The sequence below is a fragment of the Pleurodeles waltl genome, chromosome 4_1 (genome assembly GCF_031143425.1).
Source record: "Pleurodeles waltl isolate 20211129_DDA chromosome 4_1, aPleWal1.hap1.20221129, whole genome shotgun sequence".
NCBI classification, from domain to species: domain Eukaryota; kingdom Metazoa; phylum Chordata; class Amphibia; order Caudata; family Salamandridae; genus Pleurodeles; species Pleurodeles waltl.
The window spans coordinates 248,262,095-248,287,431 of record NC_090442.1 but is presented as its reverse complement, the minus strand read 5'-3'; positions in this window follow the sequence as shown (position 1 = coordinate 248,287,431).

The following is a 25,337-nucleotide window of genomic DNA, read 5'->3' as shown; positions in this document are numbered from 1 at the left end:
TGCAGTCATCTATCCGGTGTGGGACATCTTCTGCACCAACCAGGAACCTGCATTTGTCTTCTTGGGTGCATAACTGATTTTGGTGGTCATTACAACCCTGGCGGTCGGTACTTTGGCACCTTTGGCACCAAAGCACCCATCATAGGACTGCATTTGAAATATACTACCTGGAATATTGTTGTCTCAGATGTGCGACGATTAGCATCAACCACCTTGTTTTCAGGAACAGTGGGTGGTTTGCCCACTGTTCAATCCTGGGGAGTGCAAAGCCACAGTCTTTCAAGTCTCTACAGTGGGTGGGTTGCCCACTGTTCAATCCTGGGGAGTGCAAAGCCACAGTCTCTCAAGACTATACAGTGGGTGGTTTGCCCACTGTTCAATCCTGGGGAGTGCAAAGCCACAGTCTCTCAAGTCTCTACAGTGGGTGGGATGCCCACTGTTCAATCCTGGGGAGTGCACAGTCACAGTCTCACAAGTCTCTACAGTGGGTCGGTTGCCCACTGTTCAGTCCTGGGGAGTGCAAAGCCACAGTCTCTCAAGTCTCTCCAGTGGGTGGTTTGCCCACTGTTCAATCCTGGGGAGTGCAAAGCCACAGTCTCACAAGTCTCTCCAGTGGGTGGTTTGCCCACTGTTCAATCCTGGGGAGTGGAAAACCACAGTCTCACAAGTCTCTCCAGTGGGTGGTTTGCCCACTGTTCAATTCTGGGGAGTGCAAAGCCACAGTCTCACAAGTCTCTCCAGTGGGTGGTGTGCCCACTGTTCAATCCTGGGGAGTGCAAAGCCACAGTCTCACAAGTCTCTCCAGTGGGTGGGTTGCCCACTGTTCAATCCTGGGGAGTGCAAAGCCACAGTCTCACAAGTCTCTACAGTGGGTGGTTTGCCCACTGTTCAATCCTGGGGAGTGCAAAGCCACTGTCTCACAAGTCTCTCCAGTGGGTGGTTTGCCCACTGTTCAATGCCACAGTCTCACAAGTCTCTCCAGTGGGTGGGCTGCCCACTGTTCAATCCTGGGGAGTGCAAAGCCACAGTCTCACAAGTCTCTACAGTGGGTGGTTTTCCCACTGTTCACTCCTGGGGAGTGCAAAGCCACAGTCTCTCAAGTGGATGACAGTCTCCACTGGTTCTGGAGGGGGCCTTGTGCCCAGAGTGCTTCATCCTGCCAAGGACAGAGGTAGTGGATGTGATACTCCACTGGTTCTGGAGGGGGCTTTGTGCCCAGAGTGCTTCATCCTGCTAAGGACAGCGGTAGTGGATGACAGCCTCCACTGGTTCTGGAGGGGGCTTTGTGCCCAGAGTGCTTCATCCTGCTAAGGACAGAGGTAGTGGATGACAGTCTCCACTGGTTCTGGAGGGGGCTTTGTGCCCAGAGTGCTTCATCCTGCTAAGGACATAGGTAGTGGATGTGATACTCCACTGGTTCTGGAGGGGGCTTTGTGCCCAGAGTGCTTCATCCTGCCAAGGACAGAGGTAGTGGATGTGATACTCCACTGGTTCTGGAGGGGACTTTGTGCCCAGAGTGCTTCATCCTGCCAAGGACAGAGGTAGTGGATGTGATACTCCACTGGTTCTGGAGGGGGCTTTGTGCCCAGAGTGCTTCATCCTGCCAAGGACAGAGGTAGTGGATGTGATACTCCACTGGTTCTGGAGGGGGCTTTGTTCCCAGAGTGCTTCATCCTGCCAAGGACAGAGGTAGTGGATGTGATACTCCACTGGTTCTGGAGGGGGCTTTGTGCCCAGAGTGCCTCATCCTGCTAAGGACAGAGGTAGTGGATGACAGTCTCCACTGGTTCTGGAGGGGACTTTGTGCCCAGAGTGCTTCATCCTGCCAAGGACAGAGGTAGTGGATGTGATACTCCACTGGTTCTGGAGGGGGCTTTGTGCCCAGATTGCTTCATCCTGCTAAGGACAGAGGTATTGGATGTGATACTCCACTGGTTCTGGAGGGGGCTTTGTGCCCAGAGTGCTTTATCCTGCTAAGGACAGAGGTAGTGGATGACAGTCTCCACTGGTTCTGGAGGGGGCTTTGTGCCCAGAGTGCTTCATCCTGCTAAGGACAGAGGTAGTGGATGTGATACTCCACTGGTTCTGGAGGGGGCTTTGTGCCCAGAGTGCTTCATCCTGCTAAGGACAGAGTCAGTGGATGACAGTCTCCACTGGTTCTGGAGGGGGCTTTGTGCCCAGAGTGCTTCATCCTGCTAAGGACAGAGGTAGTGGATGACAGTCTCCACTGGTTCTGGAGGGGGCTTTGTGCCCAGAGTGCTTCATCCTGCGAAGGACAGAGGTAGTGGATGACAGTCTCCACTGGTTCTGGAGGGGGAATTGTGCCCAGAGTGCATCATTCACCCCGTGACGGACTCAGTTGCATCAGTGCCCTTGCCACTCATGGGCCAGCGGTGCTTGAGACGGCGGTGCCCTGTGCAGCGGTGCTTGAGACGGCGGTGCCCTGTTCAACGGTGCTTGAGATGGCGGTGCCCTGTTCAGCGGTGCTTGAGACGGCGGTGCCCTGTTCAGCGGTGCTTGAGATGGCGGTGCCCTGTGCAGCGGTGCTTGAGGCGGCGGTCTCCATTGTAGGGACTCAGCTGCTGGTGGTCCTTCAAGGCCCAGCGGGGCTTTTTCTGGCGGTGGCCTCTTGGGCAGGTGGGCTTGTGCTGGCGGGCCTGTCCTGGGCAGCTGGGCTTGTGCTGGCGGTCCTGTCCTGGGCAGCTGGGCTTGTGCTGGCGGTGGACTCCTGGGCAGGTGGGCTTGTGCTGGTGGGCCTGTTCTGGGCAGCTGGGCTTGTGCTGGCGGTCCTGTCCTGGGCAGCTGGGCTTGTGCTGGTGGTCCTGTCCTGGGCAGCTGGGCTTGTGCTGGCGGTCCTGTCCTGGGCAGCTGGGCTTGTGCTGGGGGTCCTGTCCTGGGCAGCTGGGCTTGTGCTGGCGGTCCTGTCCTGGGCAGCTGGGCTTGTGCTGGCGGTCCTGTCCTGGGCAGCTGGGCTGGGGCTGGAGGTGGCCTCCTGGGCAGCGGGGATGATGGCGGTCTTCTCCGCCGTGCTGCTCTTCCCAGACTTTCCTGGTTTCTTGTGGCCCTTCCCCACCTTGGAGGGTGTCACAGCTGAGTCCACACTCCCACCGGGACCCCTGGGAGCGGCTTTGGTGGCTGGAGTCTTCCCCCTCTCCCGCCGGGCACTGGCCAACTTCTGATGCTTCACAGGTGGGGGACTGTCTGTGCTGTGGCTCTGTGCCACACTGGCTGCCCTGGTGGCTGGTGCACTCCAGGTTCCGGTGACTACAGGCACCACTGGTCCCGGAGATGTTGTGGCTGAGGTGCTAGTTCGGGACCTAGGAGACGGACCGGGTGGGGGAGGTGTGGGAAAGAGGTCAAGGTTGGACAGGAAAAGTTTTTTTGACACACCGGGATGGGTAGCTGGAGGAGGTTTGGGAGTGGAGGAAGAGGTGGTGGTTGTAGGAGGTGTTCGTTTGCTGACTTTGGGTGAAGGTGCATGCGCTGGAGGCTGTCGTGAGGTGGATGGCTGTTGGGTGGGTGGGTGTGTGCCTGCGTTTGTGTATCTTGGGAGGGGGCGTCACAGACACACTGGGAGAGGACACAGGGGACGTGTGAATGGTAGAGGGGGTGGTGACTGCACGTGAGCGGGGTGTGTTGGTGGGTGTGCTGGAGAGGGACGTAGTGGCTGTAGAGGTAGTGCATGCAGGTGTGAGTGTAGACGAGACTGGGAGGGAGGAGGGAGACGAGGAGGAGAGGGACACAGTGGAAGCAGTGGATGTTGGTGTGTCTGCATGTGTGTGATGCTTGCGTGAGTGCCTGTGGGATGTGTGGTGCTTATGTTTGCCTGAGCTTCCCTTGTGTGTTGAGGTGTGTGCATGCTGGTCTGTGGGTGTGCTTGGGATAGGCTGAGGTACAGGGGATTGGGTCGGGTGGAGGAAGTTGGAGGGGGGAGGCTAGACACAGGGACAATGGCTGCCATCAGTGCTAAGGCCAGAGTCTGAAAAGCTCGCTGAAGGGCCGCCTACCAGAATGATTGCCCTCCAGGAATGCATTTGTTTGTTGCAACTGCCTTTCTACACCCTGGTTGGCATTCAAAATGGTAGACTGCCCAACAGTGAGGTACCTGAGGAGGTCAATGGCCTCCTTACTGAGGGCAGCAGGGGTGACTGGAGCAGGGGCTGGGGTGCCTGGGGCGAAGGTGATGCCCACTCTCCCGGGTGAGCGGGCACGGGGCAAAGGCTGAGGGGCTGCTGGGAGGGCGGTGCTGGAAGGGGGGGATGAAGGCTGTACCTGTAAATGGGGGGGCACAGATGTTGCCGCCACCACAACGGAGCTCCCATCAGAGGACGAGTCCGTGTCACTGGTCTCAGCTCCTGTCCCCGCCGTGGAGCTCCCCTCGCCCTCCGTCCCACTGGTGAAGTCCGAGTCCATAGTGTGGCCCTCCATGGCCATGTGGGATGCAGCCCCCTGGTGCTCCGGTGCCACTGCTTCTCCGCCTGATGATGTTAATGCACACAAGAACAGAGAGACCACAAAAAGGGGGGGGGCGACAGAAGAAAGACATGTTGAGTGCATGCATTGCCGCTATCGTTGGTGGACACGACAGACACAGAAGCCCCCTGCACTACGCTGCGCTCTTGGGCTCCACTGTTCAATTCCTGGGAAATGCCCTACAAGGCTATGGACGATATCTGCACACATAGATGACACAGGGGCATGACTAGGTGTACTTGGCACTCTACAGAGGTGGGGTAGGGTGTCACATGGCCTGCCTTACGGAGGGACCTTGCCTACGGAACTCGCCCTGGCCTAGAGAAACCCACAGCCCACCTCCCCCACCCAGACCCCTCCACTGCGCGCAAAGTCAGCAGAATGAGAGTGTACTCACCCCCTTGTGTCTGCTGTGATGCCCTCAAGCGCCCATCCAACTCCGGGTAGGCCACCGCCAGGATCCTGAACATCAGGGGGGTCATGGTGCAACGGGCACCCCTCCCACGTTGGGAGGCCATCCCCAGCTGAGCCTCCGCCGTCTTCTTGCTCCAGCGGCGAATGTCCTCCCATCTTTTCCGGCAGTGGGTGCTCCGTCTGTGGTAGACACCCAGGGTCCGGACGTCCTTGTCGATGGCACGCCAAATATGTTTTTTCTGGTGGGCGCTGACCTACATGAAATGTACAGGGGGAAGAGTAAGTTATTACCAACTGCACCGTCAAAGTGATTGGCCCCCATCCCTACCCTTGCCATGTGGCACATGCAGTCACCGTCATTTCATGCACGCCGCACTCTCCCCCCTTCCTTCTTACATCCAGCCCTCTCCACACAGGCATAGCCCATACAGCATGCTCCCAGTGTACTTACCTGTTTGTCTGGAGGACCGTAGAGTAGCGTGTACTGGGGGAGGACCCCATCCATGAGTTTCTCCAACTCCTCCGATGTGAAGGCAGGGGCCCTTTCCCCAGACACTCAAGCCATTGTCTCTTCCAGGCCGAGGTCACAGCAGCACTTGCAGTGTAGGTCCTCTCCTGTCGAAGATCAGGTATCGAGTGATTGAACAGATAGAAAATGGCGGTCACGTCCGCGGCGGTTCATACCGTCACCGCCGGCGTACATCGTCATTTGCTCCTGGGACCCATAGGGTCCAATGCTAACCAATGCAGCATTGCGCCGCGGTCTTCGACCGCCTACTGCGACGGTGTACAACGCCAGCGCAGTTATCTCACATCCCATTGTCCCACTTTAGAAGTCAGGCAGCCGCCATTTCAGGGGCCCACATGGATTAATTTTCAACTGCGTCACACATACCTCGGCCTAGACTCAACACACATACAGGCCAAATTTTAGATTATGATTGGTGTTCTGTGTAAGCTGTGGGTAAGTACCTCTGAGTTGTTTGACTCTGTGCTCGCTGTTGTCCTTCATAGGCACCGTCCGCTGGGACATGTGAGGAGATGGCGGCATCCTCCGGTGTACCGACCGTTGGTGGACCTGTCGACAATGGAGGAGCGATATGTGATTATCACATACAGGCTTGACCGTGCCACAATCCAGGAACTGTGTACCCAGTTGGAGCCAGACCTGATGTCAGCAATCTGCCATCCCATAGGAATCCCCCCTCAAGTGCAGGTGCTGTCAGTGCTCCATTTCCTTGCAAGTGGGTCATTTCAAACAACAGTAGCCATAGCATCAGGGATGTCCTAGCCTATGTTTTCCAACGTGCTGTCCAGAGGGTTGTCTGCCCTTCTGAAACACGTGGGGAGCTACTTCGTTTTCCCTCAGGTGGAGGATTTGCCTACAGTGAAAGGTGATTTCTATGACCTGGGACATATCCCCAACATCATAGGTGCCATTGATGGGACCCATGTGGCTTTGGTCCCTCCCACAGGAGTGAACAGGTGTACAGAAACAGGAAGAGTTATCATTCAATGAATGTACAGATGGTATGTTTGGCAGACCAGTACATCTCCCATGTGAATGCCATGTTCCCTGGCTCAGTGCATGACGCCTACATCCTGCGGAATAGCAGCATCCCTTATGTGATGAGGCCACTCCAGAGGCACCGTGTGTGGCTATTAGGTGAGCACCTGGGAGCAAGACAATGGGAATGGTTGTCTGGGTCTGGGGATATCCCTACAGGTTAGTGCGTGTCTAACAGTTGTCCCTCGCCATTTGCAGGTTACTCTGGTTACCCCAACCTGTCATGGCTACTGACCCCAGTGAGGAATCCCAGGACAAGGGCAGAGGAACGCTACAATGAGGCCCATGGGCGAACTAGGAGGGTGATCGAGCGGACCTTCGGCCTCCTGAAGGCCAGGTTCCGGTGCCTCAATATGACAGGTGGATCCCTATTCTACTCACCAAAGAAGGTGTGCCAGATCATCATGGCCTGCTGTATGCTTTACAACTTGGCTTTGCGACGACAGGTCCCTTTTCTGCAGGAGGATGGTCCAGATGGTGGTGTTGTGGCAGCTGTGGAGCCTGTGGACAGTGAAGACGAGGAAGCAGAGGAAGAAGACATGAACAACAGGGACTCAGTGATCCAGCAATATTTCCAGTGAGACACAGGTAAGAGTACAGACCTGCCTACTACATGTACTTTAACACTACTACCTCTCTACTGTCTGTCCTTTTCACCCAGTGTGTTGGCACTGAGTTGTCACTTTCCCTTACGATTTCACAGATGTGGGTCCCACTGTGTGACATCTGCTTAGATTCCTCATGGACTAGAGCTGTGTGACATAGGTATGTTGACATTACAATTGTAACAGCATTTTGTCACTGTAATTGCTAATACACTATTTCGAAATCACAGACAGACTCCAGATTATTTTGTGCTTTAAGTGTGTTTATTTAAGTGCTCAATATTGGAGGGGGTAGTAAAATGGTGAGGGGTGATGGCGGAGGAATGTCCATGGCAGAGTCCAGTCTATTAGTCTCACAGGTGCATTGCCCATATGGGCATAGGAAGTGGAGCTGGGGCAGTTTAAGTATGGACAGGGTGACAAAGTGGGACAGTAGGATGACAATCAGGGTGGTCTCATTTCTTGGCAGGGGTCTTGGCATCGTGCTCTGTCTTTGTCCTGGATCTCAGGGACCATTTGCGGGGTGGTTCTCCCTCTGCAGGGGGTGGGGTGCTGGTGTGGTGGTCCTGTGGCGGGGCATCCTGTCCACTAGCGCCAGCGGAGGTGGTGGGCAGTTCATCGTCCATGCTAGTGTCAGGGGCCCCTTGTAGTACCACAGTGTCCCTCCTGGTGTTCACGAGTTCCTTCAGCACCCCTACGATGGTGCCCAGGGTGTAGCTGATGGTTCTGAGTTCCTACCTGAAGCCCATATACTGTTCCTCCTACAGGCGCTGGGTTTCCTAAAACTTGGCCAGTACCGTTGCCATCGTCTCCTGGGAGTGGTGGTAGGCTCCCATGATGGAGGAGAGGGCCTCGTGGAGAGTGGGTTCCCTTGGCCTGTCCCCCCCGTCGCACAGCAGCCCTCCCAGTTCCCCTGTGTTCCTGGGCCTCCGTCCCCTCGACCGTGTGCCCACTGCCACTGCCCCCAGGTCCCTGTTGTTGTTGGGGTGGTGGGATAGCCTGGGTTCCCTGTAGTGGTGGACACACTGCTGATTGAAGTGTCCTGGGGACGGAGGTATGGGCCCGCTGGGTGGGTGCTGTGCTGGTGTTTCCAGAGGGGGGAAGGTCTGTAGTGGCCTGTGACTGTGTCAGGGGAACCAACTGTCCAGAGGTCCCCTATGGTCCGGGCTGGTCATCTAGATCCAGTTGGATAGAGGTGCTGTCATCACTGTGGGCCTCTTCTGTTGGTGGTGTGGACATGTGTGAACCCTCCTGTCCGGTGACGTTGGGTAGGGGTCCTGCAGGGGTATAAAAGGATGGTTATTACATCTGTGTGTGCCATGGTGTGCAATGGGTGGGTGACCGTGTACCCCAGTGCTTGCATTCCTGTGTGGGACCTTGTGTGATGATGGTTTAGGGGGTTGTATGGGTATGTGCCGTGGGCATGCTTTGGTGATGGGTGTCCATGCTTTGTTGTTGCATGCAGGGCTTGGTGGTAGGATGTGTGGTTTGTGATGTAGGGACATTTGTGAGGAGTTAGAGTGATGGGGTGAGGGTGAGGGTGGGGTATGTGCTGGCATGCAGGTAGGGTGGGGGATGTAATAGTTAAGATTTGACTTACCAGAGTCCAATCCTCCGCCTACTCCTGCGAGGCCCTCAGGATGCAGAATCGCCAAGACCTGCTCCTCCCATGTTGTTAGTTGTGGGGGAGGAGGTGGGGGTCCGCCGCCAGTCCGCTGAACCGCCAGGTGGTGTCTTGAGACCACGGAACGCACCTTTCCCCGTAGGTCGTTCCACCTCTTCCTGATGTCCTCCCGATTTCTTGGGTGCTGTCCCACTGCGTTGACCGTGTCCACGATTCTTCGCCATAGCTCCATCATCCTTGCAATGGAGGTGTGCTGCACCTGTGATCCGAATAGCTGTGGCTCTACCCGGACGATTTCCTCCACCATGACCCTGAGCTCCTCCTCCGAGAACCTGGGGTGTCTTTGCCGTGCCATGGGGTGGTGTAGGTGATGTGTGGGGTGAAGTTTGTGGTGATAAATGTGCTGATATGTAGTGGTGTGTTGTGTGAGGTGTGTGGAAGTTCTGTGGGTGATGGTGTTGTATGCCTGTGGATGCAGTTGTTCTTGCTGGTGCTGTCTCTCTCTGGCCTTCTTTCGGACTTTTTGGTAGTAGGGGTTTGTGGGTGATGTGGGTGTGTGATTTATATTGTTTGGGTGTGTTGGAGTGGTGTGTGTATGTGTATCAGGTGTGTGTATTTGGAATTGTCCAATGTGGCTGTGTTTTGTAAATGTGTGTGTATTTTGAGCGCGGCGGTGTGTACCGCCAATGGAATACCGCGGTTGAAAGACCGCCGCGTGGATTCGTGGGTCGTGATAGTGTGGTCGTATTTCTGTTGGCGTGATGGTGGAGGATTTGTAATCGCCAGTTTATCACTGACCTTTGGTGTGGCGGACTTGTGTGGGTGTCTGAATTTTGGCGGATTCCGAACTGTGGGTCATAATAGCTGTGGCGGAATTCCGCGGCTCGGCGGTGTGTTGGCGGTCTTCTGCAAGGCGGTAAGCGGCTTTTACCGCCAATGTTGTAATGAGGGCCTTTGTCTTCTCACCAGTGGTTCTCCTTTTGCACCTTCATCTGTGTTAGCAGGGACTCCTGTTCTCCCCGGACTCTTCAGTGCTTCTTGGAGTTGGTCCCCTTCTTCCACAGGTCTTCAGGTCCAGGAATCCATCATTGGTGTCTTGCAGTCTCTTCTGGTTCTTGCGTAATATTCTATCACTACTTCTCGTGTGTTTCAGGAAACTTACTGTGATTTACTCCTGTTTTCCTGGGCTCTTGGATAGGTTCTATTACTTACCTTTGGTGTTTTCTTACACTCCCAGTGCCCCTCTACACACTACACGTGCCTAGGTGAGAAACCGACTTTTGAATTCCACTATTTTAGGATATGGTTTGTGTTCCCCCTAGGCCCATTGCAACCTATTGTGATTTTCACTATTTGCACTATTTTCTGACTGTGTACATACCTGTTTTTGGATACTGGTGTATATATTGTGTATATTACTTACCTCCTAAGGGAGTACAGTCTCCAAGGTATTTTTGGCATTTGTTTCACCAAAATAAAGTACCTTTATTTTTGTAACACTGAGTATTTTCCTTCATGTGTGTGAGTACTGTGTGACTACAGTGATATTGCAAGAGCTTTGCATGACTCCTAATTCAGCCTTGGCTGCTCAGCAGCAGCTACCCCTAAACAGCCTGGCTTCTAGACACTGACTACATTTCACTAATAAGGGATAACTGGACCTGGTATAAGGTGTAAATACCTTTGGTACCCACTACAAACCAGGCAAGCCTCCTACAGGCGTGTTGACTTGAATCACTCTTGACAGTTCCAGTTGCACATGAAGAGTTACTAGGTACACACCGCCTGGACAAGGATGTGCCACATCTGGTGCACAAAGACTTGAGTTGCATCAGACGGTTACGAGCATAAAAGTGCTCAGTGCTCTACCTCCACAAAAAAGAGGCACACCGTCAGGGGCCGATGACCTGGGTCAGCCCAACCATACAATCACTCCAAAGACAATTTCTAATGTGGTACCTCCTCGGAAAGAGGCAGAAGTCTGGTGCGTGATGACTTGAGCTGCACCAAACAATCCAGGATGCTCCCATGGAGAACGTAAATCCCACACCCCACTTGAATGAGGCACAACGTCCAGGGCTCAATGACTTGAGTTGGTCTGGACAATCCAGTCACATAAGGAACTTTGTTTCAGTACCTCCCTGGAACGAGGCACAACGTCTGGTACATGGTGACTTTAGTCACACCAGACTCCCCGGTCACACACTTCAATGCAAGTTCAGCCGTGCCATACGAGGCAGAGTATTGCACAACTCCAGTGGCACCTCTACCTCCGAGGTTTGCCACCTATGTAAGGGGCACAGCATGCAAGGTGTGTGCAGTGGAGAGTCACACGAGAGAAATGCGATGCACTCAACAAACATGAGCAACGTGGCTCCCACACCAGGTGATCCCGCTCACACCACAAGACGTTTGGGCGTGCAGTGGTCCCCACAATGAAGGGCCACTCACTTGAACTATGTTAGTACTTGGCAAGCTCTGCACCAGGCAATTCCGGTCTCCAGTCACAATATTTAGGGGCATATTTATACTCTGTTTGCACCAAATTAGCAGATTTTTTTTTTACTCCAATTCTGTGAAAAACTAACTCCGTATTTATATTTTGGCGCTAGACCCGCCTAGCGCCAAATTTATGGAGTTAAAGTCATTTTATGGAAGTGGAAACCTTCCTTGCCTTAATGAGATGTAGGGTAGGCGTTCCCGTGCAAAAAATGATTCTATGGCCTTAACGCCATATTTATACTCCTGTGCAAAAATGGTGCACGGGAAGGAGGAGGGGTCAAGCTTGCTTTGCCCCATTTTTTAACACCTAGGTCAGGGCAAGCATTAGGGGACTTGTGGGCCTATTTCCATGGTGGAACACCATGGAATAAGCCCACAGTTGCCCTCCCCAGGCCCCAGGGACCCCCCCCCCCACACCAGAGGGACTGCGGAGGATGGGGGACCCAATCCCAGGTAAGTACAAGTAAGTATTGGAATTTATTTTTTAAAATGCCATAGGGGGCCTGAAATGGGCCCCCTACATGGCATTGGGTGCAGTAGCCATGTCCAGGGGACCCTGGTCCCCTGTGCTGGCCATTGGGATGATAGGCATGACTCCTGACTTTTCTAAGACAGGAGTCATTTTTTTTTTTACTCTAACCTGCCTAACTTCATTTTTTGGTGCAAAACCCCCTTCTTCCATAGTGCCAGCCCCACCCGACTAACGTCATTTTTTTTTACACTAGCCCACCCTTTGCACCGGCTTGCACCATTCCATAAATATGGTGCCCGGCAGGTGAACAGAAATGGTGCAAGCTGGTGCTAAACGTTTTGGTGCAAAACTGCGTTAGTGCAGTTTTGCACCAAAAAGTCTAAATCAAGGCCTTAGGCCCTCATTATGAACACAGCACAGTGCATGGGCAGTGCAGGGGCACCCCCTCTGCCAGCCTTTCCCTGGCCTGGTGACCCGCCAGGGAAAGACTGGTGGATCAGGAAACATTATCCGAGGGGTAGCGCAGCTACCGTGTCGGGTAGTGTTTCCACTCACCGCCAGGCTGCCTGACGGAGGAAGCCTGGCGGTGAGTGAGGACCGCCGATGGCGGTCCTCAACGTGTACAAAATATGGCGGTTCAGACCGCCATGCCGGTGGCGGTATTTACCGCCGCCGCCGACATGGCGGTCTGAACCGCCAGGTTCATAATGACCGCCTTAGTCTACTCTCATGCTGCAACTTCCAGTTAGAGTTCAGCATACAATGTAGGCACAGGAGAGGGCACCGCTCTACAGATGATACTGGCAGATGATGTAAATCCCTTACAGGTCTCTTTGATGTCTCTAAGACCTCTGGAGAGAACAGGGGACGGGTCAACCTGCCCTCAGAGAGCATGCCTCAGGTTACTACACAGCAGCAGCTGGCAGTCAGCTCAGGCCAGCCACAATACAGGAAGGGTGCGTGAATCCCCACCTCCGACAGTTATCCTCCTGTGCAAAACAGACTCCATGTGGTCCAGCAGTACCGGTCCCGGTAGTACTCCTAGTTATACTAAAGTGTGCCTTTTGAAGTTCAGGGTGGTTCAAAGGGTTCTCCTTTGAACCACAGATCTCTCCCCTAAATTTCATCCCTGTCTACCTGAGATCTTTATCTTTTGTGGGGCCATGCTCTGGCTCTGAGAGGCCAAGTGTGGGAAACTTCTCCGTCCAGTCGATCTATCCCAGGCCCCAAATGGTAGGGAGCTGTCTTCCTGGATGCCCAAGTTTTATAGCTGTTGCTTGGGGAATGCATAGATGTGCTCTTCCCCCACTACCAGTGGAATGAAGTTGAATTTACAGGACACACAAAGCATTTTATAACCTAGAAATGCCCCTTTCCTAGAAGTGGCATTTCTAGGGCATGAATAACAAAACCACCTTTACCATCACAGGGGATTTGTCATTCTGAATCCAATGATACTAAACATCATGAGGGTGCTCCCCTGCAATCCACTATTGCAGCCAAACCTAATAAGACTCTTTCTCCCATGTTACCTTATGGGCAGAGTAGCTCTCCTGGGCAGTGTGGACACGCTTGGGTATTGCGCACTCCCTGGCACATGTGCCCTGGTGCACAGAAAAGCCTGCAAAGGCAGGCTGGACACTTAGGTTCAAGCCACCACAAGGGGCCAAGTGCTCCTATACTGGCCTGTGCCATCAGGCTCAGTTCCTATATTAGAATAGTATCCAGTATCCAGTATCTATATGGGAAACCACCTGTGTGCCAGTATGCACACACAGGCTAGTGCCACTTCAAGGTAGATGTAAGGATGGCGCCGGCACTTTCACAATTTACTTACAGTGGGAAAGTGCTCAGGTCTGGTAGGTCCCTTGCGAGAACCATCAAAACCTCCTAGAGCAAAGCAAAGAATCTTGGGGAACCACTACCTCTGTGTGTCAGGTCTAATGCCCCCCCCCACTAAAAGGGAACCAGACCCCGGGTAGTGACTCTCTCAGTTATCTGCTACCACAACCTGGTGGAATATATTGGGAATTACTTGCCCTGAGGACACCAGATGACACCTTACAGTAGTCATGCTGGCTCCTGTATCCCTCAGAGCCACCACCCTCTGCCCACTGATGGTGACCCACTGCTTATACTTAGAATTATTAAAAGGCATGTGAGCTTTAGGCATCATCTTATTGTCACCCATGGTTGCTAGGGTAACCCCCGCTCTCTACCCCACGCTAAATGGGACAATCTTCTTCCCAAGCACTACACTAGCCAACTTGGCGATCTGCTCACCAGTGGGGGCTGTGCCCTCTTGGGACATTTAGCATCCCCCTTCAGGTGTCCAAACTACTAGTACTGCTGACACGTGCTGATAAAATTACCTGTCTTCTCATCAAAGAAGCCATGTCTCTTTTAGTCAGAAAAGGCCTGGGTTCCCTACCCCAGTGAGTTCTTCGGGGGCCTCGGAGAACTCCTTGTTTTAATTTTTCTCTCTCTCTCTCTTTCTTCTGGTGGGGAACCTGACCACCCTTTTGGGAATCTCTCCAGGTGCCTTTTTTGGACACTCTGGTGCTGACCCAGAGGTCTGCCTCCTTATGCAGCTCCCTGGGAACAGTGAGCTTACTGTCAACCAGGTGTTGGGACAGCTCTGTAAAACAAGCATTGAGCATGTGCTCCCTCAGAATCAGGTTGTACAGCCCAGTAAAATCATCAATTTTGCTTCCCCTTACCCAGCCACTCAGTGCCTTGCCAGAATAGTCCAAGAATTTTACCCAAGAGTGCTTTTGAAGTTTGTGTGAATGTCCCTGAACCTGAGGCTGTACCTCTCAGTGGCCAGCCCAAAAGTGGCAGGTAAAATGTCCCCATAGAAGCATGCATCGTTTGATCCCCTACCTCTAGAGTCAGAAGGATGTTCCTCCTCACTTTGGGTATGCGTTTCCATATGCTTGCTCCCTGGTCCCTCTCTGGCATCTGTGCATTCTAAGGGCTGCATCATGAATAGAAATCCATTTATCTATGTAATCTTCCACCATATAACTAGGCAGTAGTTCTTAAGGTATGCAGACTCCGGACACTGAGTGGATGCTGACACCATTGCTGCTGGATTCTGCCTGCTTGGAGGTCCAGCTCCCTCAGGCTGCTCTCATGAGCCTTCTCTTCTCCTCCAGAGACATTGTGTTCCTCTCGAGGGTCCTCTTTCTTGGCTGCCTCCAGTTTCAACTTGGCCATCTGCAGCCTAAACTGCCTCTCAGCCTTCCTGTCTATCAGTTTCTCAGGGGACAGGCTGAGTGTGGACACACTCAGCTAGGCAGGTTACATTCATATTTCACAGGTAGTTGTAGCTCAGGGTCTCATCCTCCTCCTCCTCATTCTCCATGTTCATCAGCAAGGCGGCTGCCTCTTAGGCAGGCTCTGCCTGCTGAGGTGATTAATCCATCATTTATACCCTGCATAGAGGGGTTAACAGTCCTCCTGGGGAGACTGTCCCCATGCTGAGGTGAGACCCTCTTTTTCTGTCCTGAAGCCGTGGCTGAAGTGAGATCCTGTGTTGGCTGGCTGAGATCGCAATAGGGCCTTGTGAACTGTGACATGGGACCTGGAGGCTTGCACTCCTTGACTGATTGTTGGCACCAGGCGAAACAATCGCTTGGCCTTCATGTAGACTGGGGTGGCCGGGTTTCACGACCAGAGTTGCAAGCTCGACCAGTGAGCATCTCAGGGACCACATCCTGCGCTGTGAGCAGCAAAGTTGAGGTGGCAGGGTTCCAAGGACTGGTAAGAAAATCCTCTGCACATTTTGACAGAAAGCCCCAGGGCTGAGTTTGAAAGCAGCAACCCATTCCCCTTTCCAAACAACCCTCCAAAGTAGCAGTAGCATGCCTGAGAGAAGATATGCAATGGTGGGCGCCTCTGCACCGGCACTGGGGTCTGAACTGCTCATGCCCCTCAGCACTCTACTGCAAGCCTGCACTACAGAGGCCTGACTGTAGAAACCATTAGGTTGTGGTATGCAGCTTGCAGGGGTGGAGAAAAGATTTGCATTTGTTGAAATCTCCGCGCCACTGTTACAGATCTGGTGAGCTCGTGCCCCCCAGCTACTTACTGCAGGGAGTGGCAGTACCCCAAATTCAACATGTGGCAGACACACCACACAACACAGCACCTTCTGATGATGGCACGGTCCTCCCTGGTTTCCCATGGGCAAGCATTACAACAAACAGCCCAAACTGACACTTGAAAATAAGCGAGACACTCGCATAGCTGACCTAGAACCGGGATGTCAGCGTCTGGACGCATTAGGGACTGATGAGGCTACAACTGCCCAAGGCATCAAAACTATCTTCATGCACTTAAAAAACAGCCTCTACCACATTGATTCCAAAATTGACCTCTTTATTAACAGAATTGACTGCCTCAAGGAGAAGGTGGATGTTAGACTTTTCAGCATTGGCGTGGTCTCCCTTAACTTTTTGCCTCTGTCCCCCAGGTTGTTGATATGTGCTGGACTCTGATTTTGCTGTTTTTGTTACTCTGGGCACTTTACCACTGCTAACCAGTGCTAAATTGCAAGTGCTCCTTTACAAAATGTGTATGTAATTAGCTTATCCATGATGGGCATATTTGATTTATTAGTAAGTCCCTAGGAAAGTGCACTAGAGGTGCCAGGACCTGTAAATCAAATGCCATTAGAGGGCCTGCAGCACTGGTTGTGCCACCCACATAAGTAGCTCTGTAATCATGTCTCAGACCTGCCATTGCAGTGTCTGTGTGTGCAGTTTTTAACTGTATATTCGACTTGGCAAGTGTACCGACGTGCCAGGCCTAAACCTTCCCTTTCCATACATGTCAGACACCCCAAAGGTAGGCCCTAGGTAGCCTCAAGGGCATGGTGCAGTGTATGTATAGTAATGTGTTTTGTATGTCCTGACAGTGAAATATTGCTAAATTAGTTTTTTACTGTTGCAAGGCCTGTCCCTCTCATAGGTTAACATAGGGGCTACCTTTAAATCTGATTAAAGTGTAGATTCCCTTTGGGAGCGGACGGACATGTGGAGTTTGGGTCTGTGCCTGCCCTCACACAATGCAGTCTCCATTACCCTGGTGAGTGTCTGGGGCCTTGCCTGGGCAAGGCAGGATTCCACATTCAAAAGAGACTTTACTTTGAAGTAGGCCTACTTCAAAGGATAAATTGGGTATAAGAAAGGCACCCAAAACCACAGACTTCAGAACACTTCTGGAAACAAGAGGAAACTCTGCCTGGAGAAGAGCTGAAGAGCTGAGGAAGAAGAGCTGCCCTGTCTGTGACTGTGCTTTGTGGAGCTATCCTACAGTTGCTGCTTCTGCCAGAGTAAGAGGGCAAAGACTGGACTTTGTGTGCCTTCCATCTTGAGAAGAAATCTCCAAGGGCTTCGTCTAGAGCTTGCCTCCTGTTGTTTGAAGTCTCTTGGACAACACAAACTTCTCTCTGCCAGCACCTGGAGTCTCTGGAGAGACTCCTACTCTGCCCTGTGGTGCCCATCCAGTTCCTGGGACCCTGAAAGGAGAAGCTGGCAGCCTAAGAGAAGGAAATCCACACACAGAGCGCCGTGCGGGGAAAAGATCGACGCAACTCCGATCTACGGCTGAAGAAAGGACGTGCTGCCGGCTTCACGGCTGAAAATCAATGCTCGCCGGAAACGCGCCTGAAGAATCGACGCACAGAGCTGAAGAAACGATGTGCAGCATGGCGGACGGAGACCGAAACCCGCACTGCGTGTTTTTTGAATCATCGTGCGGCTGGATTTCCAAACGTAAGTACCGCTGGGCATGTAAAAACAACGCAAGGCCTGCCCGGACCTGAGAGTGCTGACCGGTTCGACGCATCGCTCTCCTGTGGAGAGAAGAAACGACGCGCCCGATGAAAGGAGAAATGATGCAAAGTCTCGCTCGTGAGTGAAATCAACGCATCGCAAGCCCTTTTTGATGCACACTCGCCTGTGCGGTGGTTATTTTTGACGCACCCAAGATACATTTTCACGCTAACAGTGTTAGTGTGTGTTTTAAACTACATAAAGACTCTTTTTGCCTTTTAATTGATAACTTGACTTGTGTATTGTGGATTGTTGTCGTTCTGGTCTTGTTTTGTTTAGGTAAATATTTTCTATTTTTCTAAACCTGTGTTGTGTCATTTTGTAGTGTTTTCATTACGTTACTGTGTGTGTTGTTACAAATACTTTACACCTAGCAATTCTGAAGTTAAACATACTGCTCTGCCAAGCTACCAAGGGGGTAAGCAGGGATTAGCTGAGGGTGATTATCTTTTACCCTGACTAGAGTGAGGGTCCTTGCTTGAACAGGGGGTAACCTGACTGTCAACCAAAGACCCCATTTCTAACAGTGGAGAAATATCAGGACTGCATTAGCCAATTTGAGTGCCGCACACCTGACATTGAAGACAACCACATATCCACATGGAAGCAGCTTCTTCACATAGGATAAGTACTGGAAGTCAAAAATGCAAAGATGAAGATTTCAAGATGAGTTCCTGTTGCAACTATCTTCACATTCTTGGAATTCCTGAATCCACAGGTATGGATAAGATGGAAACACATGTCGAGAACGTGTTTTGCTCCCTCTTTGGTGACGCTTGATCACCTATCACCTGTATTCATAGTGAACCATGCACATCGCTCCTTGGGGCTGCGTCCCCTAATGGGATCTTGACAAAACCAACATTGACCCAGCTGCTAAACTACAGGGATACTATCCTGCGATCACACTATTCAGTACCAAGGAAACACCATATTCCTGTACCCGGATATCACACTGGCAGTGCAGGCTGCCTGCTGCGAATTCATGTGAGTGAAGTGCATCCTCCAGAAAGCCAGAGACACCTATTGGGCCAGTCACAGCTCCCCAGCCTCTCCACAGCCCTCCTGCCTGCCTCTGACAGCTCTGCCCGCATTCATGAGCCTAATTGCGACAGCCCCACCTGCATCCCTGAGCCTGATGGTAACAACTCCGCCCGCATCCCTGAGCCTGATTGCGACAACTTTGCCAGCTTTCCTGAGGCTGATTATGGCAGCTCTGTCCACATTCCTGAGCCTGATTGCGACAGCTCCACCTACATTCCTGAGCCTGATTGCACCTGCTGATGCCCCTGCTGATGCCTCCTTTCTGCCACTGCTGCTCCCTCCCTCCCGCCTTGCTGCCTCCCATCCCGGCCCCTCCCACCTCTCAGGATACATAATGGAGACCACAGCGCGGCTGTGCAGCGAACACGCTCGATGCTGGCATGCCAAAGGCAAGCCCGTCTGTGCCTGGACCGCGTTCATCTCCAGGATCTCTGGTCCTACCACCCCCCACCACTTCACCACCAAGGAGCTCCAGGCCCTTAATGTCAGACACCCTATAAACAGCTGCTTTACGGCCTCCTCATCCTCAACCAATGGACCCTTAATCTGCCTACAATGCCGTTTCTCCTGCAACCCACCTGCGCACACTAACACCCACACAGAAGACTACAAACAACCAAGCACCAGTCCAGTGAATCCTGCTAAATGCCCAATCCTTATGCAAACATGCCACGGAAATCTGGAACACCATCACCACCCATGACCCAGAGGTTGCCTTCATCACGAAACATGGCTAACACCGTCCTCAAACCCGACATTGCCACTGCCACCTCTGACGGATACAAGATGATACACTGAGACCGCACCTACAAACATGGCAGGGGCATCGCCATCATCTTCAAGGAAACCATCCAATGCACCATCCCTGACGACGACACAATTCCCTTCATGAAGCACCTCAACTTCTGACTCCAGACCGATGCCAAAACCACAATGTGAGGCACCCTCGCATACAGACCCCCAGGATGCTGTCCAGGCTTCTGTGATGCCATCACCAACCTCATCGCCCCCTCGCCATTGACTCCTTCTATTACGACCTAGTCAGCGATCCCAATTTCCACCTTAATGACCCACATCAACACCAACTCCACTTCCCTCATAGAGAACCTGAGCAACATCGGCCTCACCCAACTGGTCACCAAACCCATGCACAAAGCTGGACACACACTGGACGCCATTTTCACTTCTAGTGTCAGAATCAGTTTCACCTACATGAAGGGAGTAACCAGGACCGACCACGTCATCAACTTTACCATCTCCAATTCCCAGCACACCACCTCCAAGCACCTCAAAGGCCACCCCCCACACCAAAGCTAGGGCAAGGTAACCAACACCCTATGGGCACAGGCCCTAGGCACCGCACAACCATAGCCCACAGCAGATCTCGACCTCAACCAGGCTATCTAAAACTTCACCACCTGGATCACCAAATCCGCTCACAGTCGCTCTGCTGAAACCCGCTAAAACCAACAACACCTCCAAGCCAGCGAGATGGTACACTCTGGGGCTCAGAAACTCCAAAGGTGACTGCACTGACTCAAGAAAGAATGGCACATAACCAAGGACCCCTCTGACAGCCACATACAAGGCAGCCCTCAACAACCAGCACAACCACATCAAGGCAGCAAAAAGAGCAGCAATCACTGCCTGCATCAAAACCACAGCCAACTACATGAAAGAACTCTTCAGAATCATCAAGGAAATCTCCAACCCAATAGCCACAGAGACCACCATCCACCCATCCCATGAACTCAGTGACACCTTCTCAGACTACTTCCACAGCAAGATCACCACCATATACCACAATTTTGACCCACAACCCTCCACCTCCAGCCTAGACAACATCTCTCAAGCAGCGAACACCAGCCCCACGATAACCTTCTTGTCATCCATCCACTCCATGGCACCCATGACCCCTGCCCCCACCGGCTTTTCAGCAGTCAGATCCCTCCTAAAGAAACCCTCCTCTGACCCCAGCGACATCAAAAACTACAAACCAAACTCCCTGCTCCCCTTCCCAGCCAAAGTATTTGAGAAAGCCATCAACCAGCAGCTCACCATCTACCTCGAACGAAACCACCCCCTCAACACCTCACAATCAGGATTCTGGGACAACCACAGCATGGAGACTGCACTGATTAACGCCACGGACGACATCAGGATCCTCCTCGACAGAGGAAAGTCAGCAGCTCTGATGCCTCTGGACCTCTCCCCAGCTTTCGATACAGTGTCCCACCATACTCTCCTCAACAGACTCCACAACATAGACATTCAACAAAGCACCCTTAAGTGGGTCACCTCTTCTTCACAGGCCGCACACAGAGCACACACCTTACTCCTTTTACTTCTACACCCAAGAACATCACCTGCAGCATACCCATGGATCCTCCCTCAGCCCAAACCTGTTCAACATCTACATGATCCCCCTCACAGACATCGTCAGATCCTACAAATTCAATATAGTTTCCTATGCCGACGACCCTCAACTAATCTTCTCACTCACCGAAGACCCCCTCAATGCCAAAGCCAATGTCCGCAACACCATGACCAATGTAGCTCCATGGATGAAAAACAGCTGTCTCAAACTAAACCCAGACAAAATGGAAGTCCTGATCTTCGGGAAGAACACCTTTGTATGGCACCACAACTGGTGGTCAGCAGAACTCAGACAAACGCCATCTTCATGAGACTATGCACAAAACCTCAACATCATCCTCGGCTGCCAACTAGTGAAGATCCAGATGCTTGTTTCTTGTTAGCTTTACACAAGCTGTTTCCTTCTTCTTTAGCCACACAGACACTAATTGCTGCAGGTACACTATTCACTTTGGCAGGTTATACAGGCCACTGAACATACACCCTACTGAACACCTGACTGCCACCATCAGGTGTCTGACTTGGAATATACAGGGGTCTCTGAATGACCAACGTAAAATGCTCTGCTACTTGCCTACCTCAGAAGACACTGTATTGATTTAAGTTTCTTACAAGAGCTACACATGACTGATGCAAAACATTCCCAGGTGTGCACCAATTGCATAGCAGAGACACATACTGCTGCATATTCTATTTACGAGTAAGGTAAAGCCGTACTCATCCAGAAAGGTGTGCCATGACCCACACGCCAGTCGCCTTGAGACAAGCAGGGCAGGTTTGTTATATGGGTGAGACTACTGCAGGGCCACTCAACAACATTGGCCTCTGTCTACAGCCCAAACATGGACAACCCTGATTTCTTTGCCAAAGTCTGGCGTTTGATTACCAATATGGGCTTGGCAGTCATGCTCTGGGGTCGAGACTTTAATGTGATATTTGAGCAAGACATTGATAGATTCAGTGACACTTGCAGCCCAAACCCAGGAGCTGCTGCCCAGCTGCATGCACTCATAAATGAAACTGACATCACAGATATTTGGCAGGTTAAAAGCACCAATAGTATGTACATTGCCTCCATTCCCAATACCTGGTCCAGAATTGACTATTGGCTGTTACTTGCGACATAGTTACTTGGACCACTAATCTCTTCCATCTACCCAGGACCTCAATGCACCACGCCTCTGTTTTGATAGAGATTTCTCCCCCTCCTACTCAGGTACAAAGGTCTTCTGTTGGAGACTTCCTCCAAACACACCTACGGACGCTGTCTTTTGAGATGAAATTAAAATGACCATGCGTTAATACTTTGCTCATTATGCACATTCAGTTGAAACTCCTTCAACACTCTGGAGGCACTCAAGATTGTTGTGTGCAGCGCTTGTATAACCTAACAGGCTGGAGTACTATGGGCATTGCGTAAGCTGGCTAGAGGGATAATGTATTATCTCTCTAGCCAGCATCATCCGCTCTCACAATATCAACTTCTTCTCTTGCGCCAATGACATGCAACTCATTATCTCCCTCACTGACAACATATAAGCACTGCAGTGGTTTGTTTAAAACTAAGAGGGGTGTCTGCAGTGGGCATTTAATGGTTGAACCTTTAATCGGTTGGGAAATGTCACGGCTAAGCACATACTGCTTTGTATGTTTGTACAGACCCTGCCACCAATAGTGTTTTAGTAGCAGATAGACTGTGGCTACCAAACCAGCAGCAGCAGATGCATGTGCAACTCTAAGTAATTCTAGCCTGTAGTCTTGGTTGGGGATCACCCAATCACCTACCCTCGGAATGGTTGCATAAGGAATTTTTTGGGCCCTTAACTGCTAGGAATATTTTGCTGGATATGCTTTTGGTAATGGGGTGCCGTTGCCTGAAGCGTTAATAGCAGCCATGATGACGTCATCTACCCTCGTGTGGGACTGAATAATCGCAGATATAGTAGCAGCCTTAATTGCAGATGTGGCTGCTCCTTCAGCCTGTGCATGCCTTATAACATGTATTCCAACACGTTGGTGACTCAATGTATGAATTATATGAGCCTGTGTCAGACTGTCTTTGTGTTCTGCCACTTTCACCCAAAGCACTTTATGCTTGATAGTATTTCTTTTACAATCTCTGAATCCATTTAGGAGCTAATAGTGTAAGTTTTAATTAAAAGACTGGACACAGTAATACTAATCACACACAATAAGAGTGGGGAATTCGGGATCCATATGTTCTAGTTACAGAACTAAAGCTTTGAGTTCATCCAGTTGTGCAGTGCAATCTCCTACAGACTGTGTAAATGTTTGTTGAGAATGGAACAATTGTTCATCCCTCCTTACTCCATACACAGCTGCACAAGCCATGGAGTATTGGTGTTTGTTGCCTTAGCAGGCTGAGCTGAACCATTGGTATATATAATGTATTTATACAGATCAAGAGGTAAAATGTTAGTGGGCATGGGATATTCCTGTTCATACTGGAAACATTCTTGAGGTTGAAGTGTAGGGTCAAAGACCTAGGGGGTCATTCTAACCCTGGCGGTCCAAGACCGCCAGGGCTAAAATGACGGGGGCACCGCCAACAGGCTGGCGGTGCCCCGCTGGGCATTCTGACCGCGGCGGTTCGGCCGCGGTCAGAAGTGGAAAACCGGCGGTCTCCCGCCGGTTTTCCGCTGCCCAAATGAATCCTCCATGGCGGCGCAGCAAGCTGCGCCGCCATGGAGGATTCTGACACCCCATACCGCCATCCTGTTCCTGGCGGTTCTCCCGCCAGGAACAGGATGGCGGTATGGGGTGTCGTGGGGCCCCTGGGGGCCCCTGCAGTGCCCATGCCAATGGCATGGGCACTGCAGGGGCCCCCATAAGAGGGCCCCAATAAGAGTTTCAGTGTCTGCTTTGCAGACACTGAAATTCGCGACGGGTGCAACTGCACCCGTCGCACCTTCCCACTCCGCCGGCTCAATTCTGCGCCGGCATCCTCGCGGGAAGGGTGTTTTGCACTGGGCTGGCGGGCGGCCTTTTGGCGGTCGCCCGCCAGCCCAGTGCAAAACCCAAAATACCCTCAGCGGTCTTTCGACCGCGGAGCGGTATTTTGGAGGGGGGAACTCTGGCGGGTGGCCTCCGCCGCCCGCCAGGGTGAGAATCACCCCCCTAGTCTATATGAGTGGCAGTCAAGGAAATTGCCCATTGTATCCATCTGGGATGTATGGCCTTTGTATTGGGTATGCTGGCCTTTGTGACAGCCTCTAAGGCTGGGAGGGTGTAATGAAAATGATGCATTTCCCTTGAACCAGTAGTCTTTCCTTTATGATAGCCATCTGAACTGTAATTAGTATTTTTTCAGTGGATGCAAAACACATTTTTATATTTCAATATAAGTGCGATTTATATGTAGTCAGCATTGTGTCACCTTCATTGAATCTGACATAGGTTAATCCACTGGCACCCGGTATTGTCCAGGTGACAAGTTTGTTTTATTGATATTGACACATGTGTGCAAGTATCATACCGCAAGCATGTCAGTCTGTAGTGATCTGATAATCTGTGTGTGTTCTGATGTCCAATTTTTACTGGAGAAATCTGGGCAAATTACATTGTATAATGGTTTCATGCCATAGTCTGGGATGTATGCTGGCAGCAGCGCCACCTTGCTGCCGTCCACCGCCATGACCGTAGACGGAATTCCACCAGCCTTCTGGCGGTATTCCGTCTACGGTCATAATGTGGTTGGCGGCTGGTAGACACGGTGACGGTATGTTGGCGGCCGTCGCCGTGGCGGTAGACGCCATTTGCCGCCAAAGTCATAATGAGGGCCTTAGTTGCTTTCACATCCAGAAACCCTTGAAGATTCTGGCGAATCATCATGACTTCTGCCACGCTGTCTAGCAAAGCCACTGCCCACGTCCTGTTATGAAATAATGTTCCCACTATGTGTGGCAAATTTAGCCAAAATGTCCTCACCCTTCTTCTTTTTGAATTTAAGTTTTTGTTGTGGAAGTTTCCCTTCCTTTTTTATGATGATGTCAGATGAGCGTTGTGAGTCCTTTTTCGGTTTCCTGTACTCTTCTTGTCTGCGTTCTGACCACCCCTCTGTCTCAGCCCATTTGTCGTTTGAGTCCTGAAAGGAATGAGAGGGCCATCTATCAGTATACTGATACCTGTCAGGTTGTTTTAAGGTATCACAGTTAGATAAATAATAACGTTTTGTTCTTTGTTTATCTCAGTATTTCTTAGAAGATTTTGGTGCTTGCTTGGTTGCAATCTCTAGATGTATAGGTATCTGCAATAATTTTTGGTAACTCGCTCACCTGATCTATTAATGGAACCTGTGAGAGGCATTGGTGAACTGCCAGTGCTGCTGTTTCCCATTTGATACTTCCTAAAATAATTGAGGATACTATGGCAAAATTGCCAATTAGTTTCATCCTCAAGT